The sequence below is a fragment of the Syngnathus scovelli genome, unplaced genomic scaffold, assembly GCF_024217435.2.
Source record: "Syngnathus scovelli strain Florida unplaced genomic scaffold, RoL_Ssco_1.2 HiC_scaffold_56, whole genome shotgun sequence".
Taxonomy (NCBI): Eukaryota; Metazoa; Chordata; class Actinopteri; order Syngnathiformes; family Syngnathidae; genus Syngnathus; species Syngnathus scovelli.
In genome coordinates, this window is record NW_026061637.1 from 135001 (window position 1) to 147500 (window position 12500).

Genomic DNA, 12500 nt, shown 5'->3' on the forward strand with positions numbered 1-12500 from the left:
TACCTCCCTCCTTGGATGACCTTCTACCCTTGACGGGCCATTCGCAGATTTTTGCCCGGCCTGTGTTTAAGGAGGCGGCCGGTACCTCCCTCCTTGGATGACCCACTACCCTTGACGGGCCCATTCGCAGATTTTTGCCCGGCCTGTGTTTAGGGAGGCGACCGGTCCTCCGTAGCTTGATCGGATTTCCCTTCCGGCCTGTGTTTAAGGAGGCGGCCGGTCCTCCGTAGCTTGATCGGATTTCCCTTCCAGCCTGTGTTTAAGGAGGCGGCTGGTCCTCCCCGGTCGGTTGCCAAGCGACCGGGACCCGCAAGTGGGCAGGAACCGTCCACCCAACGCCGGCGAGCCGGGGCCGGTGGGGGCCCTACCAAGGCGGGTCTAACTTCAGGCGGTGCAAACGGGGGAGGGGGGTAAGGACGGCTGCCGGGAGCAGACAGCCGTCCCCGGGAGGGGGTAGTAGCTTCGCGGCGGCCGCCGGGAGCAGACGGCCGTCCGCGGATTCTGCCAATGCCTGTAGGACTTTGAATATTTCACAGCCGTGCTGTGGCACTTAGAAAATTTTTCAGAGATGTGGCACTTAGAAAGTTTTTCAGAGATGTGGCACTTAGAAAGTTTTTCAGAGATGTGGCACTTAGAAAGTTTTTCAGAGATGTGGCACTTTGAACATTTTTGAGAGATGTGGCACTTTGAAAATTTTTGAGAAATGTGGCACTTTGAAAATTTTTGAGAAATGTGGCACTTTGAAAATTTTTGAGAAATGTGGCACTTAGAAAATTTTCTCTCTCTCTCTGGAAGTGCCGTGCCTTCTTCAGTTCTGCTATCCGAGCAGGGGACGCTTGCTGGCGGCCGTTACCAGCGCTCGGACCAGGCCCAATTGATTTGCATGGAAAACAATTGCGTCCCCCATGCTCGTTCTGACTATATTTTGCGAAAGGGGGGTAAAGTGATGAGTACACTAAGTGGGGGGACCAACCCATGTACTCTAGAAAAAGTACATGGGTTGACAAAAGACCAGTTCGTACTGCACCCCTGGTACCCAAACCCCTGGTACCTTTAGGCACTTAGAAAAATTTCGCCCAAATTTGGAGGTCGCTCCAGGGGAAGAGGCCGAATTTTCGCCTATTACGGCCGACCGCGGGAACCAGCCGAGGCGGACGCTTTTCGGCGCAAGAGCCGTTGGCACTTAGAAAATATTCGCTAAACTTCAAAGGACCTCCAGGGGAAGAGGCCGAATTGTCACTTTTTCTGGCCGACATCGGGAACCAGCCGAGTCGGACTCTTTACGGCGGAGCAGCCGTTGGCACTTAGAAAATATTCGCCAAACTCGGCCGGACTTCCAGGGGAAGAGGCCGAATTGTCACTTGTTCTGCCCGACATCGGGAACCAGCCGAGTCGGACACTTTAAGGCGGAGCAGCCGTTGGCACTTAGAAAATATTCGCCAAACTTGAACGGACCTCCAGGGGAAGAGGCCGAATTTTCACCTGTTCTGGCCGACATCGGGAACCAGCCGAGTCGGACGCTTTTCGGCGCAAGAGCCGTTGGAACTTAGAAAATATTCGCTAAACTTCAAAGGACCTCCAGGGGAAGAGGCCGAATTGTCACTTGTTCTGGCCGACATCGGGAACCAGCCGAGTCGGACTCTTTACGGCGGAGCAGCCGTTGGCACTTAGAAAATATTCGCCAAACTCGGCCGGACTTCCAGGGGAAGAGGCCGAATTGTCACTTGTTCTGCCCGACATCGGGAACCAGCCGAGTCGGACACTTTAAGGCGGAGCAGCCGTTGGCACTTAGAAAATATTCGCCAAACTTGAACGGACCTCCAGGGGAAGAGGCCGAATTTTCACCTGTTCTGGCCGACATCGGGAACCAGCCGAGTCGGACGCTTTAAGGCGGAGCAGCCGTTGGCACTTAGAAAATATTCGTTAAACTTGAAAGGACCTCCAGGGGAAGAGGCCGAATTGTCACTTGTTCTGGCCGACATCGGGAACCAGCCGAGTCGGACGCTTTAAGGCGGAGCAGCCGTCGGCACTTAGAAAATATTCGTTAAACTTGAAAAGACCTCCAGGGGAAGAGGCCGAATTGTCACTTGTTCTGGCCGACATCGGGAACCAGACGAGTCGGGCCCTTTAAGGCTGAGCAGCCCTTGGCACTTAGGAAATATTTGCCTTAACTCGGCCGGACTTCCAGGGGAAGAGGCCGGATTTTCACTTGTTCTGGCCAACATCGGGAACCAGCCGAGTCGGACACTTAAAGGCTGAGCAGCCGTTGGCACTTAGGAAATATTTGCCTTAACTCGGCCGGACTTCCAGGGGAAGAGGCCGGATTTTCACTTGTTCTGGCCGACATCGGGAACCAGCCGAGTCGGACACTTTAAGGCTGAGCAGCCGTTGGCACTTAGGAAATATTTGCCTTAACTCGGCCGGACTTCCAGGGGAAGAGGCCGATTTTTCACTTGTTCTGGCCGACCGGGGGAACCAGCCGAGTCGGACACTTTACGGCGGAGCAGCCGTTGGCACTTAGGAAATATTCGCCAAAATGTTCCGGACCTCCAGGGGAAGAGGCCAAATTTTCACTTGTTCTGGCCGACCGGGTGAACCGGCCGAGGCGGACACTTTACGGCGGAGCAGCCGTTGGCACTTAGGAAATATTCGCCAAAATGTTCCGGACCTCCAGGGGAAGAGGCCAAATTTTCACTTGTTCTGGCCGACCGGGTGAACCGGCCGAGGCGGACACTTTACGGCGGAGCAGCCGTTGGCACTTAGGAAATATTCGCCAAAATGTTCCGGACCTCCAGGGGAAGAGGCCGAATTTTCACTTGTTCTGGCCGACCGGGGGAACCAGCCGAGGCGGACACTTTACGGCGGAGCAGCCGTTGGCACTTAGGAAATATTCGCCAAAATGTTCCGGACCTCCAGGGGAAGAGGCCGAATTTTCGCTCGTTCGGGCCGACCGGGAGAACCAGCCGAGGCGGACACTTTACGGCGGTTGAGCCGTTGGCACTTAGAAATTATTCAGACTTCCATCAAACACACATCGGCCTTTTGCCGTCACTGCCCGGGATGGGCACCGTGGTAGCTCGGACAGTTCGCGTGACAGCTTCCGCTGGCACTTAGACAATTTTTAAAATGAAAATAAACAGTTCTGCACATACGTGCCGACTATATTTTGCGAAATGGGGGTAAAGTGATGAGTACACTAAGTGGGGGGACCAAGTACATAAAGCCCACCCCTGGTACCTCAGAGAGGCCGAATTGACACATTTTGTGTCCGACCGCGGGAACCAGCCGAGGCGGACGCTTTTCGGCGCAAGAGCCGTTGGCACTTAGAAAATATTCGTTAATCTTGAACGGACCTCCAGGGGAAGAGGCCGAATTTTCACTTGTTCTGGCCGACATCGGGAACCAGCCGAGGCGGACGCTTTTCGGCGCAAGAGCCGTTGGCACTTAGAAAATATTCGTTAATCGTGAACGGACCTCCAGGGGAAGAGGCCGAATTTTCACTTGTTCTGGCCGACATCGGGAACCAGCCGAGGCGGACGCCTTTCGGCGCAAGAGCCGTTGGCACTTAGAAAATATTCGTTAATCTTGAACGGACCTCCAGGGGAAGAGGCCGAATTTTCACTTGTTCTGGCCGACATCGGGAACCAGCCGAAGCGGACGCTTTACGGCGGAGCAGCCGTTGGCACTTAGAAAATATTCGTTAATCTTGAACGGACCTCCAGGGGAAGAGGCCGAATTTTCACTTGTTCTGGCCGACATCGGGAACCAGCCGAGTCGGACGCTTTTCGGCGCAAGAGCCGTTGGCACTTAGAAAATATTCGTTAATCTTGAACGGACCTCCAGGGGAAGAGGCCGAATTTTCACTTGTTCTGGCCGACATCGGGAACCAGCCGAGTCGGACTCTTTACGGCGGAACAGCCGTTGGCACTTAGGAAATATTCGCCGAACTCGGCCGGACTTCCAGGGGAAGAGGCCGAATTTTCACTTGTTCTGGCCGACATCGGGAACCAGCCGAGGCGGACGCTTTTCGGCGCAAGAGCCGTTGGCACTTAGAAAATATTCGTTAATCTTGAACGGACCTCCAGGGGAAGAGGCCGAATTTTCGCTCGTTCGGGCCGACCGGAGGAACCAGCCGGGTCGGACACGTTACGGCGCAACAGCCGTTGGCACTTTGAAAATATTCGCCAAAATGTTCCGGACCTCCAGGGGAAGAGGCCGTATTTTCGCTCGTTCGGGCCGACCGGAGGAACCGGCCGGGTCGGACACGTTACGGCGCAACAGCCGTTAGCACTTAGAAATTATTCGTTAAACTTGAACGGACCTCCAGGGTTAAGAGGCCGAATTTTCGCTCGTTCGGGCCGACCGGAGGAACCAGCCGGGTCGGACACTTTACGGCCCAACAGCCGTTGGCACTTTGAAAATATTCGCCAAAGTCGTCCGGACCTCCAGGGGAAGAGGCCGAATTTTCGCTCGTTCGGGCCGACCGGAGGAACCAGCCGGGTCGGACACTTTACGGCGGAACGGCCGTTGGCACTTTGAAAATATTCGCCAAAATGTTCCGGACCTCCAGGGGAAGAGGCCGAATTTTCGCTCGTTCGGGCCGACCGGAGGAACCGGCCGGGTCGGACACGTTACGGCGCAACAGCCGTTGGCACTTTGAAAATATTCGCCAAAATGTTCCGGACCTCCAGGGGAAGAGGCCGAATTTTCGCTCGTTCGGGCCGACCGGAGGAACCAGCCGGGTCGGACACTTTACGGCCCAACAGCCGTTGGCACTTTGAAAATATTCGCCAAAGTCGTCCGGACCTCCAGGGGAAGAGGCCGAATTTTCGCTCGTTCAGGCCGACCGGAGGAACCAGCCGGGTCGGACACGTTACGGCGCAACAGCCGTTCGCACTTAGAAAATATTCGCCAAAGTCGTCCGGACCTCCAGGGGAAGAGGCCGAATTTTCGCTCGTTCGGGCCGACCGGAGGAACCAGCCGGGTCGGACACGTTACGGCGGAACAGCCGTTGGCACTTTGAAAATATTCGCCAAAATGTTCCGGACCTCCAGGGGAAGAGGCCGAATTTTCGCTCGTTCGGGCCGACCGGGAGAACCAGCCGAGGCGGACACTTTACGGCGGTTGAGCCGTTGGCACTTAGAAATTATTCAGACTTCCATCAAACACACATCGGCCTTTTGCCGTCACTGCCCGGGATGGGCACCGTGGTAGCTCGGACAGTTCGTGTGACAGCTTCCGCTGGCACTTAGAAAATTTTTAAAATGAAAATAAACAGTTCTGCACATACGTGCCGACTATATTTTGCGAAAGGGGGGTAAAGTGATGAGTACACTAACTGGGGGGACCAAGTACATAAAGCCTACCCCTGGTACCTCAGAGAGGCCGAATTTTCGAATTCTGAGGCCGAGCTGGGGAACCAGACGAGGCGGACACTTTTCCGAGCGAGAGCCGATGGCACTTAGAAAATTTTCGGCTAAGTCGGCAGGACTTCCAGAGCGAGAGGCCGAATATTCGTCATCTGTGGCCGACCGGGGAACCAGCGAAGGCGGATAGGCGGTCACGGAGGTCCCGCCGGCTGGTCCGCGGGCCAATTTGGGTCCCGTAATTTAGCGGTCGCGGTCCGGAATCCACGCCGAGCGGGGAACCAGCGGAGGCGGATAGGCGGTCACGGAGGTCCCGCCGGCTGGTCCGCGGGCCAATTGGGGTCCCGTAAGTTAGCGGTCGCGGCCCGGAATTCGCGCCGGCCGGGGAACCAGCGCAGGCGGATAGGCGGTCACGGAGGTCCCGCCGGCTGGTCCGCGGGCCAATCGGGGTCCCGTAAGTTAGCGGTCGCGGCCCGGAATTCGCGCCGGCCGGGGAACCAGCGCAGGCGGATAGGCGGTCACGGAGGTCCCGCCGGCTGGTCCGCGGGCCAATCGGGGTCCCGTAAGTTAGCGGTCGCGGCCCGGAATTCGCGCCGGCCGGGGAACCAGCGCAGGCGGATAGGCGGTCACGGAGGTCCCGCCGGCTGGTCCGCGGGCCAATCGGGGTCCCGTAAGTTAGCGGTCGCGGCCCGGAATTCGCGCCGGCCGGGGAACCAGCGCAGGCGGATAGGCGGTCACGGAGGTCCCGCCGGCTGGTCCGCGGGCCAATCGGGGTCCCGTAAGTTAGCGGTCGCGGCCCGGAATTCGCGCCGGCCGGGGAACCAGCGCAGGCGGATAGGCGGTCACGGAGGTCCCGCCGGCTGGTCCGCGGGCCAATCGGGGTCCCGTAAGTTAGCGGTCGCGGCCCGGAATTCGCGCCGGCCGGGGAACCAGCGCAGGCGGATAGGCGGTCACGGAGGTCCCGCCGGCTGGTCCGCGGGCCAATCGGGGTCCCGTAAGTTAGCGGTCGCGGCCCGGAATCCGCGCCGGCCCGCAGCCACCGCCAGGCGGATAGGCTGTCACGGAGGTCCCGCCGGCCGGTCCGCGGGGGGAACTGCGCCCTCTGGCGGACACGCCATTGTAAATGAATGGGGTTTGGCACTTAGTGCATTTTTCGCCGAAGCCGACGAGCGCTCCGGGCGAGGAGGCCGGATTCTCGCCATCCGTGGCCGGCCGGGGAACCGGCCAAGGCGGATAGGCGGTCACGGGGGTCCCGCCGGCTGGTCCGCGGGCCAATTGGGGTCCCGTAAGTTAGCGGTCGCGGCCCGGAATCCGCGCCGGCCAGCAGCCACCGGGAGGCGGATAGGCTGTCACGGAGGTCCCGCCGGCTGGTCCGCGGGCCATTTAGGGTCCCGCGAGTGAGCGGTCGCGGTCCGGAATCCAGGCCGGCCAGGAGGCACCGCCAGGCGGATAGGCGGTCACGGAGGTCCCGCCAGCTGGTCCGCGGGCCATTTATGGTCCCGTAAGTTAGCGGTCGCGGCCCGGAATGCACGCCGGCCAGGAGGCACCGCCAGGCGGGTAGGCTGTCACGGAGGTCCCGCCGGCCGGTCCGCGGGCCAATTACCTCCAGCCGAGCGGATATGAACTTTATTAGCACCTTCTACGAGATGGCGGAGCCTTATTCGACAACCAGCACCTCGGCTTAGCATTTTCCACGGCCCGCTGATCTTCCAGAAGACGTCCAGCCGGTTTCCTCCTCACATTTTAAGCCGGCCGAGGCTTCCGGCACCCCGGCTAAGCTTTCTCCACGGCCCGCTGAGCTTCCAGGGGACCTCCGGCCGGTTCTCCCGGTGCCTCGCGCCTCGCTTTGTGAGCCGGCCGAGGCTTCCAGCACCTCGGCTGAGCGTTTCCCACGGCCCGCTGAGCTTCCAGGGGACCTCCAGCCGGTTCTCCCGGTGCCTCGCGCCTCGCTTTGTGAGCCGGCCGAGGCTTCCAGCACCTCGGCTGAGCGTTTCCCACGGCCCGCTGAGCTTCCAGGGTACCTCCAGCCGGTTCTCCCGGTGCCTCGCGCCTCGCTTTGAGAGCCGGCCGAGGCTTCCAGCACCTCGGCTGAGCGTTTTCGGCGGCCCGTTGCTCTCCCGGAGGTCGCAACGGGGAGTTACCTCCCTCTCGCGGACACGGCGAGTAAATACACCGCCTCTCGCACTTGGCGCACACTCACTCGCATTGCTACGCCTCCCGTGGCACTTTAAGCGGCCGAACGGCGGGAGTAACTACGACTCTCTTAAGGTAGGCTCACTTGACTATTTATTCATGTATTTATTTATTTTTGACGGTTCGCGGAGGCGATGACGCTCCGCGCGGGTAAACGGCGGGAGTAACTGTGACTCTCTTAAGGTAGGCTCACTTGACATCTATTTATTTATGTATTTATTTATTTTTGACGGTTCGCGGAGGCGATGACGCTCCGCGCGGGTAAACGGCGGGAGTAACTGTGACTCTCTTAAGGTAGGCTCACTTGACATCTATTTATTTATGTATTTATTTATTTTTGACGGTTCGCGGAGGCGATGACGCTCCGCGCGGGTAAACGGCGGGAGTAACTGTGACTCTCTTAAGGTAGGCTCACTTGACATCTATTTATTTATGTATTTATTTATTTTTGACGGTTCGCGGAGGCGATGACGCTCCGCGCGGGTAAACGGCGGGAGTAACTGTGACTCTCTTAAGGTAGGCTCACTTGACATCTATTTATTTATGTATTTATTTATTTTTGACGGTTCGCGGAGGCGATGACGCTCCGCGCGGGTAAACGGCGGGAGTAACTGTGACTCTCTTAAGGTAGGCTCACTTGACATCTATTTATTTATGTATTTATTTATTTTTGACGGTTCGCGGAGGCGATGACGCTCCGCGCGGGTAAACGGCGGGAGTAACTGTGACTCTCTTAAGGTAGGCTCACTTGACATCTATTTATTTATGTATTTATTTATTTTTGACGGTTCGCGGAGGCGATGACGCTCCGCGCGGGTAAACGGCGGGAGTAACTGTGACTCTCTTAAGGTAGGCTCACTTGACATCTATTTATTTATGTATTTATTTATTTTTGACGGTTCGCGGAGGCGATGACGCTCCGCGCGGGTAAACGGCGGGAGTAACTGTGACTCTCTTAAGGTAGGCTCACTTGACATTTATTTATTTATGAATTTATTTATTTTTGACGGTTCGCGGAGGCGATGACGCTCCGCGCGGGTAAACGGCGGGAGTAACTGTGACTCTCTTAAGGTAGCCTGACTCGACGTCTTTTTCAACGGTGGCTGGAGGACCCGGGCGGTTCTCGGGGGTGCGTCGCTCCTCACTTTTGACGCCCGAGGAGGCTCCCGGCACCTCGGCTACGCGTTTTCGGCGGCCCGCTGAGCTTCCAGAAGACCTCCAGCCGGTTCTCCCGGTGCTTTCCTCCTCACGTTTTAAGCCGGCCGAGGCTCCCGGCACCCCGGCCAAGCGTTTCCCACGGCCCGCTGAGCTTCCAGGGGACCTCCGGCCGGTTCTCCGCGCGCTTTCCTCCTCACTTTTAAGCCGGCCGAGGCTTCCGGCACCCCGGCCAAGCGTTTCCCACGTCCCGCTGAGCTTCCAGGGGACCTCCGGCCGGTTCTCCGCGCGCTTTCCTCCTCACATTTTAAGCCGGCCGAGGCTCCAGGCACCCCGGCTAAGCTTTCTCCACGGCCCGCTGAGCTTCCAGGGGACCTCCGGCCGGTTCTCCGCGCGCTTTCCTCCTCACTTTTAAGCCGGCCGAGGCTTCCGGCACCCCGGCCAAGCCTTTCCCACGGCCCGCTGAGCTTCCAGGGGACATCCAGCCGGTTCTCCGCGCGCCCCCCTCCTAACTCGACGCCCGAGGAGGCTCCAGGCACCCCGGCCGAGCCTTTTCGGCGGCCCGCTGATCTCCCGGAGGTCGCAACGGGGAATTGCCTCCCTCTCGCGGACACGGCGCGTAAATGCACCGCCTCTCGCACTTTGCGCACACTCACTCGCATCGCTACGCCTCCCGTGGCACTTTAAGCGACCGGGACCACCGCGAGCGCGGGCGATGACTAAGAGGCTCCCCGGCCGGCCTCGCGGAGCTCCGACGCTCCCCCGCGGGACTTCCGGCGGCCGGCCGGAGCCTCGGCACGGCTGCCGCACTCCCTAATAACACCCCGCGGACCCCCGCGAGCCGAACGCTCGCTGCCGCGGGCGACCCGTGCCAAGGCGGACGCGTGACGGCGCGGGAGCCCTCGGCACTATATCACGGTCACGTATGTAGTCAAATCGTGTAAAATCACCGTTAGTTTATTCATAATATAGGTAATAATTAAATAAATATTAACATCGCGTATATCATTAATAAACACATGTATGTATTTATTTAATAATTAAATAAATATTAACATCGCGTATAATCATGCGCAATACTTCGTGGCCGACCGGGGAACCGGCGAAGGCGGACGCATCGCGGCGCGAGAGCCGTTGGCACTTTGGAAAAATAAATAAATAAATAAATAAATAAATAATAATTCGCCGACCGGGCTCCGGGGGGAGAGGCCGATTTTTGGCCGTTCGTGGCCGACCGGGGAACCGGCGAAGGCGGACGCATCGCGGCGCGAGAGCCGTTGGCACTTTGGAAAAATAAATAAATAAATAAATAAATAATTCGCCGACCGGGCTCCGGGGCAAGAGGCCGAATTTTCGCTCGTTCGGGCCGACCGGGGAACCGGCGAAGGCGGACGCAGCGCGGCGCGAGAGCCGTTGGCACTTTGAAAAAAAAAAAAAAAAAAAAAATTCGCCCACCGGGCTCCGGGGGAAGAGGCCGGCTTTTCGCCGTTCGCGGCCGACCGGGGAACCGGCGAAAGCGGACGCGCTCTCTAACGAGCCCCGCCGGCCGGAGGAAGTGCGCCCTCTGGCGGACACGCCGTTGTAAATGAATGGGGTTTGGCACTTAGTGCATTTTTCGCCCAAGTCGAAGCGCGCTCCGGGCGAGGAGGCCGGATTCTCGCCACCCGTGGCCGGCCGGGGAACCGGCCAAGGCGGACGCGCTCTCTAACGAGCCCCGCCGGCCGGAGGAAGTGCGCCCTCTGGCGGACACGCCGTTGTAAATGAATGGGGTTTGGCACTTGGTGCATTTTTCGCCCAAGTCGAAGCGCGCTCCGGGCGAGGAGGCCGGATTCTCGCCACCCGTGGCCGGCCGGGGAACCGGCGAAGGCGGATAGGCTTTCACGGAGGATCCGCCGGCTGGTCCGCGGGCCGATTAGGGTCCCGCGAGTGAGCGGTGGCGGTCCGGAATCCAGGCCGGCCAGGAGGCACCGCCAGGCGGATAGGCTTTCACGGAGGAGCCGCCGGCTGGTCCGCGGGCCGTTTAGGGTCCCGCGAGTGAGCGGTGGCGGTCCGGAATCCAGGCCGGCCAGGAGGCACCGCCAGGCGGATAGGCTTTCACGGAGGACCCGCCGGCTGGTCCGCGGGCCGTTTAGGGTCCCGCGAGTGAGCGGTCGCGGTCCGGAATCCAGGCCGGCCAGGAGGCACCGCCAGGCGGATAGGCTTTCACGGAGGACCCGCCGGCTGGTCCGCGGGCCGTTTAGGCTCCCGTAAGTTAGCGGTCGCGGTCCGGAATACAGGCCGTCCAGGAGGCACTGCCAGGCGGATACACTCTCTAACGAGCCCCGCCGGCTGGTCCGCCGGGGGAAGTGCGCCCTCTGGCGGACACGCCGTTGTAAATGAATGGGGTTTGGCACTTAGTGCATTTTTCGACCAGCGGCAACGCAGGCTGACGGGCGGCCGCTTCCACGGGCCGGTACTACTCTACGGAGGCGCTAGCCGCCTCCGGTGGGGGCCGTGTGATCTCGCTGGATGCCCGAGGACCTTCCGCGAGGCCCGGCCGCAGCTTTTACGCGCGCCCGGTCCTATTACCTGGTGGAAGCTGGAGGCCGGGGCTCCGCAGCTCGCCGCCCGGGGACCTTCCGCGAGGCCCGGCCGCAGCTTTTACGCACCACCGCTGCTATTCTCTGGCTCCGGCTTCGTCCCGGAGGGTGCTTGGGGAACGGCGGCGCACACCGCGAACGGCCGGTGGCGGTCGGCTGGTGGCGGTCGGCTGGTGGCTGTCGGCTGGTGGCGGTCGGGGGTGGCGCTTGGGGATGGCGCTTGGGGATGGTGGCTGTCGGCTGGTGGCGGTCGGCTGGTGGCGGTCGGCTGGTGGCGGTCGGCTGGTGGCGGTCGGGGGTGGCGCTTGGGGATGGCGCTTGGGGATGGTGGCTGTCGGCTGGTGGCGGTCGGCTGGTGGCGGTCGGGGGGTGGCGGTCGGGGATGGCGCTTGGGGATGGTGGCTGTCGCCTTGTGGCGGTCGGCTGGTGGCGGTCGCCTTGTGGCGGTCGCCTTGTGGCGGTCGGGGATGGCGCTTGGGGATGGTGGCTGTCGCCTTGTGGCGGTCGGCTGGTGGCGGTCGCCTTGTGGCGGTCGCCTTGTGGCGGTCGGGGATGGCGCTTGGGGATGGTGGCTGTCGCCTTGTGGCGGTCGGCTGGTGGCGGTCGGCTGGTGGCGGTCGGGGGGTGGCGGTCGGGGATGGCGCTTGGGGATGGTGGCTGTCGCCTTGTGGCGGTCGGGGGGTGGCGGTCGGGGATGGCGCTTGGGGATGGTGGCTGTCGCCTTGTGGCGGTCGGCTGGTGGCGGTCGGCTGGTGGCGGTCGGCTGGTGGCGGTCGGGGGGTGGCGGTCGGGGGTGGCGCTTGGGGATGGTGGCTGTCGCCTTGTGGCGGTCGGCTGGTGGCGGTCGCCTTGTGGCGGTCGGGGGGCGGCGGTCGGGGGTGGCGCTTGGGGATGGTGGCTGTCGGCTGGTGGCGGTCGGCTGGTGGCGGTCGGCTGGTGGCGGTCGGCTGGTGGCGGTCGGGGGTGGCGCTTGGGGATGGCGCTTGGGGATGGTGGCTGTCGCCTTGTGGCGGTCGGCTGGTGGCGGTCGCCTTGTGGCGGTCGGGGATGGCGCTTGGGGATGGTGGCTGTCGCCTTGTGGCGGTCGCCTTGTGGCGGTCGCCTTGTGGCGGTCGGGGATGGCGCTTGGGGATGGTGGCTGTCGCCTTGTGGCGGTCGGCGGTGGTGGTTTGGGACCGGCGTCCGGCGCAAAGTGCGTGTTGCGCGG